This window comes from Zea mays, chromosome 10, assembly GCF_902167145.1.
Source record: "Zea mays cultivar B73 chromosome 10, Zm-B73-REFERENCE-NAM-5.0, whole genome shotgun sequence".
NCBI classification, from domain to species: Eukaryota; Viridiplantae; Streptophyta; class Magnoliopsida; order Poales; family Poaceae; genus Zea; species Zea mays.
In genome coordinates, this window is record NC_050105.1 from 80327070 (window position 1) to 80343637 (window position 16568).

Here is a 16568-nt window from a genome sequence, read left to right on the forward strand (position 1 = left end):
TCATGGCACAGGATCGAATGTCACATCTTTACTACATAACAGGAGTTCTATACAAAATAAGTAAATAATTACATTATAAGGAGACAACGGTCCAGCAACCCAAAGTTGACTGGGAGACGACGGCCTAGACCACTCACGAACTCATCACAGCATCCTCCACGCGCCTCATCCTGTGGTACCTGCTCTTGACCTGTGGGGGGGGTGTGAGACATCAAGAGTGAGCTCACATACGTTCATCGCTCAACAAGTTGTGGGGAATAATGTGAATGAACTCGCCAAAGATGGGAGCTCATGTGAAGTGTAAGGCTTACCAACGGAGATGGTTGAAGCTGAGCATTGCTTTTAAAGTTGGTCAAAATTTTATTAGCAATTACTAAGTATAAGTAAATACCAACCCAATTAAGTAGTAGAACAAAAGTAACAACATCACCTGCGATGCAATGCATATGACAAATTGAATTTAGTTCCATAAGTTAATCATGTGAGGGTCCGAGCTGCTCATGACCGTGAGCACGGCTAGTATACCAGTTTTACACTCTGCAGAGGTGGCGCATCTTTACCCACAAGTCATGTTACCCATCTGCCAAGGGATCGCGACTTCCCATACACCTCTACCGAGGAGGCGAGGCAGGGTAACACTACGAGGCCTTTACAAAGTTCCACTAGCTTCAGAAAACCCGCTACAGTTTATAGGAAGCTCCAATGCAGGAATTCCCTTGCAGGACCGCCATCACAGCAAAATCCTCCCGAGGGCCTCCCTACACTGACCACTCCCCTACTGCCCTTGCCCCTTTCGGGTAAGGTAGTCCTACACTAGCTTTCCTAATTAATCAGCCAAGGGCGTCCCATTATACCCTTGTGGTAGCACTGTTTTCCCGGGTGGTCGCTCCATGTTCCAATTAACATAATGATCTTATCATGAACGATAAATAACAACGGATAACAAAAGTATAATCATGTGTAATGTATCTTCATACCCAAAACCACATAAAGCACTAGCAAGTACTACCCAAAAAGTTCAGTGGTAACAAGGTATAAAGATAATCAAACTAGGGTAACCTATTGGGTCCCATCAAAATTAACCTATGCAGATCATTATGATTAATCAGAACATGGCTGGGTAAAAAGAAGTGATCAAGGGCACAACTTGCCTGGGACTTGAGATTCCAGGTACCAGGATGATCTTCAGGTGACTCGTGACCTCACGCTAGTCGTAGCAATACAAACAAGCAGTGTATAGGCAAAATTAACATCACACCAAACATGTAAACAAAATACATAATAATAATCTACATATTAGAATAAGATCCTAGGAACAGGAATCATTAATTTTGGAGTTATAAGTTTCAAGTTATGAATTTCCTAAGGTTTAATGTGATTAAAATAGGATTAAATGATAAATAATTTTTCTTACTGTTTTCATGTTAAAACAGAGCCACTAATGGTTAGACAATAATATTATGAAAATTTAGAAACTGGAATGAACTAATTTGGAGTTCATATGCATTTTCTACAAATTAAACAAGTTCTACACATTAAAAATCTATTTCTATTTTATTTTAATCTGAATTTCGACTTGACTGGACTGGGCCACTATTTCAGAAGAGTCCAGGGTCTAATTCATAAATTTCAGGACCCTGCTGCAATTATTTTCTAACACCAGAGGATGGCGTGTTCATTTGTGAAAAGGGCAGGGGCTCATGTGCAAATCATAACAACCGAAGGGGTATCGGCTATTCTGGGACGTAAGATCTAAAATGGACGGCCATGATTAAATCTGTCACTCTATGAACCGTTACGCCACTGAGACCGCAGGATCTGAATCCAAGGGTCGGAACTCGGATCTAATCCCACCCCTCCATAGCTAATCCAACGGTTTGGAGTGCTCCAACCGAAGCGGTACAATTCAACTAATCTGGGCCGCCCATTACGTAATCAACGGCCAACACCGAGTCTTCTTCTCTGGTTCACGTAGAACACGGCGGCGCTCGCCCCCCTTGCGGCAGAGCTCGCCGAAGCGCAGGCGACACGAGGCCCAGGCGCATTGAATCAAGTCTGGCTAGGTGCTACGCGTAGAGGGTTTGAGGGCGAGCTCGCTGGTGCCACAAATCCCACGAATCCGCCATGGCCAGAGCTTGCCCACGACAGCGCACCATCCGCGGCAAGCGCCATGACCGGAGTAGCCCAATCCGCCCCCACGATGCGCCGATTGCTAAATTAGTTGGCTCAAAATGAAATTGGAATGGTGGCGGGCCCAGGAAGGAGGAATCTTACCAGGGTGATGCCACGCCAGACCCTGTCCACGGCGCGGCGGAGATCTTCCACCGGCGAAGAACTCCTAGGCCCAAGGTCGCTTGTTCTGCCCGGCGAGGTCGCCGAAATCTTCCTTGCGCCCAGTGGAGCTCCCCAGCACTACACCTAGGGCACGGTGGACGGCGGTGATTTCTTCTCCCTCGGCTCCACGCGACGGCACCCGCTCTCCTTCCTTTCTCTAACCCTCTGTTCGGTGATGCAGCTCGCCAATGGTCCAGGGGATGCCACGGCCACGGATTTATACCCAGGGGCGAGCGAAGTCCGCGCAGGCGAGGATCACGCAGCCGAGGAACCAGGGCACGGCCTGCAAGCTCGCCGCGGATCTCGCTGCAGTCCGATGCGACAGGGAAGGTTCTGAGCCACAGGTCCCACACGCCAGTGACGACCCACACGCACAAGATACTGACGATCGGGCCCATGGTGTCGGCGCCAACTCCAGAAGCTGGGCTTGCGCTGGGTTAATGAGTTAGTGGGCCAAATTCCGTTTCCTAGGCCCAACCGAGTTAAAACTCTATTCCTTTTATATCTCTTCTTCCCTTTTGAATTTCAAATTCAACTTTGAATTTCAGTTATAGGTTTGCACATGTATAAAATGTGTCCAATTAAATTTTGGGGATGAAGGAAATATTTTTATGTATATATTTATTTCCTATGTTTTATGTGGTATTTCTTTTCTTCCTCCACTTCTAAATCCTAGATTTTATTTTATATTCTAAATTCCACTTTGGGACTTTAATGCATTTCTTGTCTCATTGTTTCCATGAGTGAATGCACAATCATATAAACACCAGCATGATGCATGATTCTAGTGGCTTTAATGTTATTAATTATTTGTTTTTACCTAGGGTGTACACATGTGATGATGCACAAAGGTTAAACTGACATAAGGAGAAATTGTTTCTCTATTGGTATTATTTCTAGCAAATTACAAAGTGGGTGTTACATGCAAATAGTAACATGCTCAGTGGTAGATGTAGAGGGTTTGCATGAATTAAGTTCAACAATCTTAGCATGTAAAATATCATTGTTGTCTCTAAGATCGGAAATTGTAACATTGCAAACATCTAATTCTTTAGCCTTAGCAATCAATTTTTCATTTTCATCTCTAAGGCTAGCAAGAGAATCATTCAACTTTTCAATCTTAGCAAGCAAATTAGCATTATCATCTTTAAGATTGGAAATTGAAGCATCACAGACATTTGAATCAACCTTAGCAATTAAACTAGCATTCTCATTTCTAAGGTTGACAATAGTATCATGGCAAGTGCTTAGCTCACTAGATAGTTTTTCACATTTTTTTACTTCTAAAGCGTAAGCATTTTTAACTTTAACATGCTTCTTATTTTCCTTAATTAGAAAGTCCTCTTGAGTGTCCAAGAGTTCATCCTTCTCATGAATAGCACTAATTAATTCATTCGATTTTTCCTTTTGATGCATGTTAAGGTTAGCAAAAAGGATGCGCAAATTATCCTCCTCATCACTAGCATTGTCCTCATCACTAGAGGTTTCATATTTAGTGGAGGATTTTGATTTTACCTTCTTCCTTTTGCCGTCCTTTGCCATGAGGCACTTGTGGCCGACGTTGGGGAAGAGGAGTCCCTTGGTGACGGCGATGTTGGTGGCGTCCTCGTCGGAGGAGGAGTCGCTAGAGCTCTCGTCGGAGTCCCATTCACGGCACACATGGGCATCGCCGCCTCTCTTCTTGTGGTACCTCTTCTTTTCTCTCCTCTTTCCCTTCTTGTTGTCGCCCCTGTCACTGTCACTAGATAGTGGACATTTTGCAATAAAATGACCGGGCTTACCACATTTGTAGCAAACTTTCTTGGAGCGGGATTTGTAGTCCTTCCCCTCCTTTGCTTGAGGATTTGGCGGAAGCTCTTGATGATGAGCGCCATCTCCTCATTGTCGAGCTTTGAGGCATTGATTGGTTGTCTACTTGATGTAGACTCCTCCTTCTTCTCCTCCATTGCCTTGAATGCGACCGGTTGTGCTTCGGGCGTGGAGGGGCCATCTAGCTCGTTAAATTTCTTTGAGTCTTTGATCATCAATTCAAAGCTCACAAAATTTCCTATCACTTCCTCGGGAGTCATTAGTGTATATCTAGGATTACCACGAATTAATTGAACTTGAGTAGGGTTAAGGAAAACAAGTGATCGAAGAATAACCTTAACCACTTCATGGTCATCCCATTTTTTGCTCCCGAGGTTGCACACTTGGTTCACCAAGGTTTTGAGCTGGTTGTACATGTCTTGTGGCTCCTCCCCTTGGCGAAGTCGGAAGCGACCGAGCTCCCCCTCGATCGTTTCCCGCTTGGTGATTTTAGTCACCTCGTCTCCTTCGTGCGCGGTCTTTAGGACGTCCCAAATCTCCTTTGCACTCTTCAACCCTTGCACCTTATTATACTCCTCTCGACTTAGAGAGGCAAGGAGTATAGTGGTGGCTTGGGAGTTGAAGTGCACAATTTGGGCTACTTCGTCCTCATCATAGTCTTCATCCCCTAAGGATGGTACCTGTACACCAAACTCAACAACATCCCATATACTTTTGTGGAGTGAGGTTAGGTGATATCGCATCATACCACTCCACCTAGCATAATCTTCACCATCAAACGTTGGTGGTTTGCCCAATGGGACGGAAAGTAATGGCGTATGTTTAGGAATGCGAGGGTAGCGTAGGGGGATCTTACTAAACTTCTTGCGCTCATGGCGCTTAGAAGTTACGGACGGCGTGTCGGAGCCGGAGGTGGATGGCGACGAGGAGTCGGTCTCGTAGTAGACCACCTTCCTCATCTTCTTCTTCTTGTCACCGCTCCGACGTGACTTGTGTGAAGAGGATTCCTTTTCCTTCCCCTTCCCTTTGTTGTAGGACTCTCCCGATGCAGCCTTCCCGTGGCTTGTAATGGGCTTCTCGCTGGTCCCCATCTCTTTCTTGGCGTGATCTCCCGACATCACTTCAAGTGGTTAGGCTCTAATGAAGCACCAGGCTCTGATACCAATTGAAAGTCGCCTAGAGGGGGGTGAATAGGTCGAATCTGAAATTTACAAACTTAAGCACACCTTCAAGCCGGGTTAGCGTTAGAAATAGAAACAAGTTCGAGAGAGAGGGCGCAAAACAAATCGTGAGCGAATAAAGAGCGAGACACGATGATTTGTTTTACCGAGGTTCGGTTCTTGCAAACCTACTCCCCGTTGAGGTGGTCACAAAGACCGGGTCTCTTTCAACCCTTTCCCTCTCTCAAACGGTCACCTAGACTGAGTGAGCTTCTCTTCTCAATCAATCGGAACACAAAGTTCACGCAAGGACCACCACACAATTGATGTCTCTTGCCTCGATTACAAATGAGTTTGATCACAAGAAGAATGAGAGAGAAAGAAGCAATTCAAGTGCAAGAGCTCAAATGAACACGACAAATCACTCTCTCTAATCACTATAGCTTTGTGTGGAGTTGGGAGAGGATTTGATCTCTTTAGTGTGTCTTGTATTGAATGCTAGCTCTTGTAAGGTGTAGAAGAGTGGAAAACTTGGATGCCATTGAATGTGGGGTGGTTGGGGTATGTATAGCCCCAACCACCAAAAATGGCCGTTGGAAGTGTTCTGTCGCATGGCGCACCGAACAGTCCGGTGCGCCACCAGACACTGTCTGGTGCGCCAGCCACGTCAGCGAGCCGTTGGGGTTCAACCGTTGGAGCTCTGACTTGTGGGGCCTCTGGGCTGTCCGGTGCGCCTCCCGCGCGTGCTCTGACCTTTGTGCGCACTGTAGCGCATTGAATGCGGTTGCAGTCGACCATTGCGCGCGAAGTAGTCGTTGCTCCGCTGGCACACCGGACAGTCCGGTGACTCACCGGACAGTCCGGTGAATTATAGCGGAGCGCCCTCCGTCTTTTCCCGAAGGTGAAGAGTTCGGCCTCGAGTGCCCTGGTGCACCGGACACTGTCCGGTGGTGCACCGGACACTGTCCGGTGGCACACTGGACAGTCCGGTGCGCCCGACCAGGGTGCCTTCTGGGTTGTCTTTTTCTCTCTTGTTTGAACCCTTTTCTTGGTCTTTTTATTGGCTTATTGTGAACCTTTGGCACCTGTAGAACTTATGCACTAGAGCAAACTAGTTAGTCTAATTATTTGTGTTAGGCAATTCAACCACCAAAATAAATTAGGAAATAGGTGTAAGCCTAATTCCCTTTCACCACCAATACCGACGTCTAGCTAGAAGACTATCGACTTGCTTACCGCTTGGCGGGAATCAAGGATGATCACCCGATCATCTAGTTCCTCCATATCCACCTCACGGAGGTGGTGAGGGCCTAGCTCAAGCACTTGCCAAGCAAAATCATCCATGACTGGGCCAACCTCATTTACGCTTTCGTGGGAAATTTCTGGGGCACTTATAAATGCCTCAGGAGCTCTTGGGACCTCAAGCGATGTGTCCAAAAAGAGTGGAGAAAGCCTTTGGGATTACATCTGGAGGTTCTCCCTAAAGAGAAACTAACTCCCCAATGCCACTGACGCCGATATGGTCACTGCCTTCACCTACGACACCACTAATGAGGTGCTGGTTCATAAGCTTGGCCACCGGGCGTCTGAGAACCAACACCGACCTCCTTGACATCGCGACCAAGTTCACTGATGGAGATCGAAGACGCGGTAAGGACAATTTCCGCAAGGAGAAGACCCCACACGACACCGGCGACATAAGCAGCGCGAAGAAGGAGCATCGAGAACACTCTGACAAGCACCAGAGTGGCAACCACACCCGGCGCAAAGGAAATGAAGTGGCCACAGCCGCACACCCGCCCAATCCACCAACCAATAATGGTGGTGGCCACTTCCATAAGTTGATGGACACGTCATGCCAAAATCATGGTTTCCTAATCCTTCATTAGCCCACCATCTCAGCGTTGACGCTTAATTGCTCGGGGGCCTCACCCCCTGTTTCAAGCTATCCAGACTCAGAGGACTCCCCAGCCAACATGCCAAGAATGGCCTCTATCTCAGAATCATTGTTAGGTTGTTGAATCAAGATATGAGTTTGCTTCTCTTCATCAGGTAAACTCTGGTAAGCAGTGGCTATGGCATTGATCTCCTCCATGGACAACCATGCTTTACTACTGGAACTACTGCATTCCCCACACCGAGGAGATTCAGACACAAACTCAGAAAAAGGCCTTTGTAACAAAAAAACAACACCATCAATTTAAATCACCGAATAAACTCGCATATGACAAATTCAGGGTTAAGTAATCAAACTTATAGCATGAGGAAGACTCCATGCATAATAAGCTCGAGGATCACCGTCATTGACAATGGCACCTCTCAACATCAGCTCAGCTCGGCTCAAGACGTCTTCCTTTGTGAATCTTTTATCTATTACTCGAGAAGGGTTCCTAACACCGGTATATAGATAAGCAAGGTGTAGTCTGTCTTTCAGAGGCTGAATGTTCTTGAACACAAAGTCGATCACAACAACTTCAGGAATCAAGCCTCTATCTTTCAAGTTAGCAATCTCGGCCAGCAAAACCCTTGCCTTAGAGACCTTAGAATTAGTTAGGCCCTCAATCCAACAAGGCACTCACACGTTCGACTGTCTCCCAGAGCAAGGGGAGTGAATTATTGTGATTTTCCATAGTAAACCACCCATACCGCTAGCCCTAAATACTATCCTTCAGAGGAATATCTAGATACTCGGTCTCCTACCTCGACGAAGCTCTAAACAAGCTCCTCCAACCACCTGATGCTGACCATTCATCATACCCGGCTTGAAATGATAAAGATACTTCCACAGACCAAAATGCGGGGCAATCCCAAGGAAGGCTTCACTAAGATGAAAAAATAGTGATTTGGGGAATGGAATTGGGGTTCAAGTGGATCAGATCGATAGAATAGTAATCAAGGAGACCTCGGAAGAAGGGAGAAACTGGTAAACCAAATCCCCGAATCAAGAAAGGAACAAAAATGATGAATTCATGGGTATCCTTCATGGGAATAGAAGTCCCCTTCCAAACCCTCCACGAGCTCAATTCCTTGGAGGGAAGAACACCAATGTCAACAAGACGTAGCAAATCAGATTGAGGCACGAGAGGTGCATAGTTACCATAGAAAGGGTGTAAACCCTTATATATATGTATACCCTTATATATGTGTGTATATATAGTATATGTATTTAGAGCACTGGGTCTGTTTAACTACAGGAAGCCCCGACCACCCACCCGATTGACCAGGCACACCATCCGGTCCACCCAATATAATGATTACGCTTAGTTATACACAAGTTTACGCTCGTGTACCATCGTATAAAACCAACCGCTCTACCTGGTCTTCCACGATGGCTGAGACTAGGGTTTCAGTGGCGGCGCTTGCGCGACATGAGCGAGCGCGGCGAAGCCAGCATGACCGTGGCGGACAAGCGTCCCCATAAACAAGATCCATGGCGGATCGCCTCCCCATCATCGTTCCAGAGATGCCTTCCCTTCGTTTCCCTCATTTTCTTCCCTCCCCTAACCTTACCTCCTTTCCCACACGAACCCTCGCTCACCTCCTCTTCATCCTCAAATCCCAGCTCCTGGACCATGCCTCCCGGCCTCCCGCCCACCCTCGTGCTCTTTCCCTCTGATCCATGTTGTCCTCCGTGATGGGGGTTGTGGCCGATAGTGCCATTCGCATGTAGGCCCTCACGCTGACGAACACTGCGGTGTTCAGGATCCAGCAGCTTCTCAACCTCATGTAGCTGTTTTGTGCCGGCTCCAGCAGGATTTGTGATGTCCTTTGTGACGATTCGGCGTGGCCGCCTGCTCCCCCATCCCCTCCTCCGTGGACACCGCCGAGGCGCCTACGAGCCGACTGCACGCTGGAACCCGCGAGGAGCCGGCGTTCGAGGAACTGTTGTCGGTGATGCGCAAGCAGCTGGGCGCAGCAGGCTTGCTGGCGGAGCTGCGCATGGGGTTCCGGCAGTTGGCAGACCCGGTGTGGGGACCCATCACGTCCGACAGCCTGCGACGCTAGGAGTGGCCGAGCAGGCCCTGGCACATGCATGTGCAGCATGTACAATGGAACAGGGCCCCCAAATTAGAGAGGCCCATAAAATATTATTTTTACTGTATTATTAGAAGTCCATCAGATCATTAATCCCTTAATCTGTCTCAGTCTGGACGTTCCGTCTTCTCTCTTCTCTTCTGTTTTCTGATCGCACTCACATCGCAGATCGCGCCTCCGCCTGTTCGGCTGTCCCCTGTGCCCTGCGGCCTGCGGCCCTGCCCAACACCCAACGCACTGCCGCTACCCAGCTACGGCAGCGGGCAGCCACCTGCCTGTCCGCCGTGTCCGGCTGTCCCCTGCCCAGGCGCCCAGCCCAACGGCCAACGCAGAGAACGCACGTAAGCTTGTTATCTATTTTTTTTTCTAATTTCAATTTATTATTTGTACCACTCGTTCTACGCAGTACGCACTAATTTATATATATGTGCATCAATTGGTCTAGAGACCTAGTATTTGAAGACAAAGTCATGTCTTCCAGGAAGTATGAATCAGGTTTTCAAAAGCGTAAGAAACAAAAAAGAATAGAGGGTTTAATTCAGTCTCAAAAAGGAGCTATGGATAGATTCGTTATTAAAGAATCACAAGTATCCCCTGTGAATCAGCCAGCTGATGGAGGCCCTGCAATTGATAGTACTGCTGCTAACAACGAGGTTGATGATGTTCCTATTGATAACACAAACGTAGGGATGGGCAATAATAGTGATAATTTGAATACTTCAGCGTCTATGAATGATGGTGATTCTTTTCAGCCTGATATATTTGATTCCAGTGACAGTTGCATCAGCAGAACGAAGCTTTTCTAAATTGAAGCTATTGAAGTCATATTTGCGCTCTACAATGTTACAACAAAGACTTACTGATTTGGCCCAGATATCACTTGAGAGTGAATTATTGGAGAAGATTGAATATGAGCGTATTATTGAAGAATTCATTTCAAGTAACACCAAAAAGAATGAAGTTGTTCAAATAAATATGATACAACAAAGCGTTGAATAGGTACGTTTCCTTTTCCATGGCTATGTAAACCATTATAACATATGTATTATTACTATGTTTTATTTTTCCTTAGGATATAGGCCCCAATTTAAAATTACGTACAGGGTCTCGGATTATGCCGGCCCGGCCCTGTGGCCGAGATGGCGCTCGCCGAGGTGGCTGCCATGATGTAGGTGGGCGCCGACGACGACGGTGACGCACTCATTCTTGCGACGCTCGGGATGCAGCGGCGGAGGATGAGCTCATTTTTGTCGACCGGGAGCTTGATGTTGGCGCTGGGGCTGGCCGGAGCCCTATCAAGCGCAGGGTGGAGTTCAAGCTACCAGAGAGGTAAAGGCCCTTGTCCCCAAATGTGATTCCAGATCTGGTTTACGCTTCAAAATCTAACTACATGCAGGTTTCATTTTAGTTTCCAACAACACTTATTTTACTTTTCCCCAATCTAAACTTTAGCTCTTGATAAATGGAGGGCGTTTTAGGATGTTAGCAGCGAGTTTAGAATATCTCCAAGAGCGCCTAATAATTAGTCTCCCAATAGCTTTAACTTAGGATCTCCTAAAAAATATTAAGGGATAAAAAAGACTAGTTCTCCAACAGTACCTTTTTCTAGTGTTGCTACCATTGGCCAATTCCAGCAGCGGGTAGATGAACAAGCACTAGGTTGTCAAAATGAAAAGGTATTAATATGAAATGTTCAGCATATTGACTTGCTACAAAAATAATTAGGTCAGTCTGAGAAGATAACACAACAATCAAGTCATCAGTTACCTACAATACCTCCTCTAAACGTGTTGCTGCTGGCCAGTTTTCCTAGTGCTGCTACCATTGGCCAATTCCAGCAGCGGGCTGATGTCTACTTCTCTACCTAGTAGCCTGAAGTTTTTTGTTTTCCTTTTAATTGTCTCACTCTTATACCCACATTCACAGCTGCGACTGAGCAACACATGAAAAGCTGGGACCAGATTCAAGAGGGATAGAGGCAAGCAGCCAACACGCAGAAGCTCACCTGCTCAGGTCATTCCCAATTTGATTAATTGAATTGGATTTTGATCATATGGAATTATGTATTGCAATTGCAATGTAGGAACTAGGATATACCTATATAAATCATTATTTATGTAATTAAAATAGGGATATGTTTATTTCCTTGATCATCAACATGTCTACGGGAAATAGAACGTACGATTCACGTACGAAGAAAAGACAAAAGATTATAAGCAATAGCTAAAATATGATAAGCATACTCCTGAGATATTTCTGCAAATTTTATGAAATGATAATAAGATATTTATGCAAATTGTTATATATGTTTTATCTCCACAAACATTCTTTAGATTTGATATCCTTTTTAACCTTTAGATTCTAAGAATGTGCTCAGTCTGCATTGCATGCACACAATAGTTTAAGAAAAAATAGCAAGAAAGAGATAAATGTCCTAGAAGAAAATAGATGAATTAACAGGGCAGTTAGAACCTTTTGTCAAAGAAGTTTTGGTCTCTGGATTCAATGTAATAACGACTAACATTATTTTAGCCTCACGATTTTCTTTAATGGTCTAGCTTTGTAATTGATAACATAATTTTTTTTGGTTGAACTGTCATAAATTTATGACAGTATAATCGATGCAGCCATTATATAGTTTTCTTTGTTGCGATTATGCTGCTCATTATCTGTCAATCTGTATAGTTTGCATTACATAAATTCATTTTATGCCCAGATTCTGGAAGCAAACCTTCTCGTAACTCAAATGTTACATAAACTGTAATTCTGCTTTACTACATCTCATATTTACATATCAGCGTAACTCAAATGTTTACCTTCACTGTTATGAGATACATTCACTATTATGACTGTATCGATGGATTTGTCAAGTCATACATACAACCAGTACATACAAATTTATCATGTCGTTTTATATTTTGCCATAAGGCAGCATATGGTACTAATGTGTAGCTAACACATTTTTCTTGGCTTGCAGGACAACACCAGGGATCTACGGTTTCTTGCACTGTACTGCATCACATTCCATCGCAAGAACAAAACCATCCCGCTCCTTGCAAACATCCAAAGATACAAGTTTTCACGGATGTAGTCTAGTTTAGATATGTTAGATATTATGTCTACAATATTTCATAAACTTTATCAGGAGTTATGTGCGTATATTATGGTAATGACGATAGAACAATCATGTGTCGATGTTGATGTTTCTTATGTTATGTTAACGACAACCTGGGAACCGTAATGGATAAACTGTAATGTTTTCTATGTTTTTAACGTCATGTGTGTTATTTTTTATTTGATCAGTATGTTGCATATCATTGTGAACTCTATGTGGACCTAGAACCACATGTATAGTATATTATGACCCGTTTTTATTGGTTACGTTACTTTTGTCACAAGTTTATGCTACAAACAGCATCGTGTTATGCTTATTTTTACACATAATGCGCAAACTAAGTTACTTTGTGTAGCTGTGTAAGTTGTTGATATGTGTATAATGGTTACGATACTTTTACAGCACTACTTTCCCAATCTCAAACTAACCCAGATCTATGCACACACTGGTATGTATATACAATAGCATAAATGGTATGACGCTGCGATATTGCATGATTTATGCTGTTACGTTTCATGTTCTTATGCAGCCATAAACACTGAACAAACTTGTAAAGTCGTCCCACGTGATTTGCACGCCAGCAGATTCTTTTTGCATGGTTTATGCATATTATTCAATCTGTTTATCCCGGTATAAATGCTGACGCGGGCATAGGTGAACTGTATTCCCAGATTCGTTGCATGGTATATGCTGTTGGTCCTTGTTCTCTCGGATGCTATACACTAAGAACAAAGCAACACAATCGTTAACGATTAGAGACCTTCGTCCTTCGAAGCATTATCTCCCTTAGGATATAATAATCTTCAGACGAAGGTCATGAAGGGCATACCTTCATCATTTCAGTAATCAAGGATGTAAACAGAGACATGAAACACAAAGAGAATATGAACAGTCATTTCAAATTATTGGATCATTTATATTCTTATTTTATAAACATGGATAAACATCAATAACATTTATATACATTTGTACCTTCGGCTTGATAGAAGGTGAACAAGCGGGAGTGACGCGAGAGCGATTACAAGTCAGTGTGAACAGTACGGTGTTACTGTTCATCTATTTATAGGCACAAGACACAGCCTAGAAAAATTACATTCATGTCCCTGATATTTACTGATAATCATAAGACAAGTTGTCGAGGACTAAGCAGTCTTTTCTCCTTTAAGTCGGTTTCGCCTTTCACCATCGTCATTGTGCTAAGCCGAAGCTTCTTCAGCCACAACTTCGGATCTAGATTGTTCTTCCTTCAGACCACACCTTCATACCATGCACACCTTCATCTCAAAGTCGAAGCCTCCTGTAACAGTCTGATACACTAAAAAACATGTTAGTTAAGTTTTTGAGGACTTTCGGAAGAGGAAGGCCCCCAACAGTAGCCCCTCGCAGTATTAATTTGTTTTTGCACTTAACAAATTCAGACTGCAACGTGAACGAAGGCCTTCAGCCGAAGGTCCGAAAAACACCTTCCCTTCACTAGAATAGCGAAAGTCAATGATATGTAGGGTCCGCCAAGTTGCAATGCACTGGGCATATAAATAGGAACCCGCAGTGACAACATTTGTTGCGCCATCTCAATTGCTTGTGCTATTTTTCAAGCTTGAAATTGCTTGCTCTGTCAAATTTCGCTTGATTTGTGAGCTTCGTCATTTTCGCAAGTGCTCGTTATATGTCTGAAGAGAGGAAGATGTCTGAGGAGAAGAAGATTGTGGACCCTGCTCTAGTTGGGTTTTACGAGGCTATGGAAAAGACAAACACAAAAAAGATTACGAATGACATATTAGCTGAATTATCTGAGGATTCTGATGATAGCGAGAACTTTGATGTGGAAAGTGGGAACAAAGATGCCGAAGATCGGCCTTGGCGGCCGAGTCATACTATCTTCGGAAAGTCGTCCGTCAAACAGAGTCACATTGATGTTATGAAGGAAAGATATTTTTGTGATATGTCTATTGCGAGGGCTAGGGGGACAGCGCCACCCCTGCACCCGAGGAGGATGAAGTTGTTATTTACAGGAGCTTCATGAAGGCAGGACTTCGGTTTCCATTAAGCAAATTTATGGTTGAAGTGTTAAAGACTTTTGAAATTTTTCTTCATCAGATTACTCCCGAAGCTATAATCAGGATGGGTATTTTTGTTTGGGCCGTGAGGAGCCAAGGGCTAGAGTCAAGCGCAAAGTGCTTCTGTAACATGCACGAGCTGTTGTATGAGACGAAGGCCACTGGTAAGGAGCAGTATCACAATAATTTTGGTTGTTATGGCTTCATTCCTCGTTCTGATGTAAGTTATCCAGTTCCAACGTTTCGGAAAAGGTGGCCAGGGGCCTGGATGGAGGAATGGTTTTATGTAAAGAATAATCTGACTGAAAGGGAAGACATAAAGGGGATTATTTAACGCCCTATCTGGTCTCGCTTCAGCATCAGAAGGCCGACTATTGCGCTTGGGAACGATATCGAAGCATGCCAGAAGGCTTTTAACAATGTTTGCGCCTTTATTGGCACAAGAGACCTAGTCCAGGAGCACATAGCCTACAGAGTGTGGCCTCTTGTGAATGACTGGGAGATGCCGAAGGAGACTGCTGCTGGGTCCAGTCAAGGCGGTTTGGTTTATTTGAAATACACCTTCAGATATAGAGATCAGTTTGACGAGCCAAGTGATGACTGGCTGACCTGTGTTGAGACGACTAGCGATGAGTTGCTTGGGGCGTACACGAGAGCCGAAGATGATGCCATGACCTTAGCCTTCGGGGGAAAGGCAAGAAAAGGTTGAACAGAGTTTTCGACGTTATTGGCTTCGTGTATCCAGACTATACTTATCCCTCGCGAAAGCAGGGAAAGAAAAGGAAAACTGCTACTTCAGCCATCTCTACTGCGCCGAAGGGCAAAAAGATTAAGGTTTTAACGCATCGACCTAGATATATTGAAACGGCAATGGTGCTGAAGCTTGGTGAAGGGACAACTTCCACTGCTGAGCCAGGGCGGCCTGCTCCTGCCGGCTCCAAGGAAGAATTGGCTGCAGTGCCAAAGGTTCCTGCAACCGAGTTGGCCGAAACGCCGAAACATGCTGTGGAAGCCAAAGGAAAGGCAGCCGAAGAGCCAGAGCGAGAGAAAACGACGGGGCTACCGAAAATCTTGAGTCCGCCACCGGAGCCAGAATTGTCAAATGTATCGAAAGCTCCTGCAATAACTCCCAAGAGGAGGAGGATGGCAAGCGTGTTGGACGCTGTCATGGAGTGGACAAGGGCATCAACTCCTCCTCCTGCAAAGGAGACTGCCAAAGTTGCTACAGCTCGCGTTGAAACCGAAGCTGGGCCCTCAGTGCCCACTGAAGCAGAGCCTGCTGGCGCTGAGCAGAGAACTGAACAAGAATCTTCAGACGTTGGTTTGGCTCTAGAGAAAAAAGACGCGCCCGAGAAAGTTAAATCTACTACTCCCGAAGCACCTTTTGAAGATCTTGACTTTATTATTCGACATGCTCCGGGTAAAAGGTTGTCTGAAGAGGAAATTGCGGAAGCCAAACACTACGCCCGGGAGTTGAAGTACCCGAAGGGGGCCTTGGAGTACAATGGCACCGACGAAGATGATTTTCTATACTGTCTCCAGGACAACAAGGAAATATTTGTCTACCGGGAGATGGCGAAGAATATGGGATTTCCGAAGCTTGAAGTTGGCCTCTCTGCATGTCGAAGGATGACCTCGCAGACAGCCTTGCGTACAATAGTCTGAAGGTACAAAAGTTATAGACATAAGTAGATTGTTTTTTGTCTTTTATTCTTGTGCTGATCCTGTGTCTCCCTTCTTCGTGCAGGGCTTAATTCTGAGCAATGCTTTGAGAGCATAGAAGAATACCGAGGATGAAAGTTGCCAGATAGCCCTTAGCAACCTTCGGTCAGAGGTTATCAGACTGAGAAATGAAGCTACAGAGAAGGACAAAATTCTGCTTTCCTTGGTGGACAGAGTCAAGGCTAGTGAAGCCAATATTGCCACGCAGTCCGAAGCTCATAGAGCCGAAATTGAAGATTTAAAGAAAAAGCTTGCCGAAAAGAATGAAGATTTCGAAGTGGCTAAGGCAAAGCATGAAATAAGCGAGTGGACTAGCGCAATATTGCAAAAGAACAT

At 45.0% G+C, this 16568-nt stretch overlaps 1 long non-coding RNA gene across 2 annotated transcripts; it reads left to right on the forward strand.

Moving 5' to 3' along the window:
* Nucleotides 1–9567: 9567 nt before the first annotated feature.
* Nucleotides 9568–12719, forward strand: LOC103641277 (uncharacterized). 2 transcript variants are annotated; one of them, XR_560211.4, is made up of 4 exons: nt 9568–10337; nt 10442–10667; nt 11265–11351; nt 12316–12719. It is a non-coding gene; the product is annotated as an uncharacterized lncRNA (long non-coding RNA). The 2 variants fall into 2 exon arrangements; XR_004853178.1 differs by having other exon boundaries at nt 9595–10667.
* Nucleotides 12720–16568: the final 3849 nt, after the last annotated feature.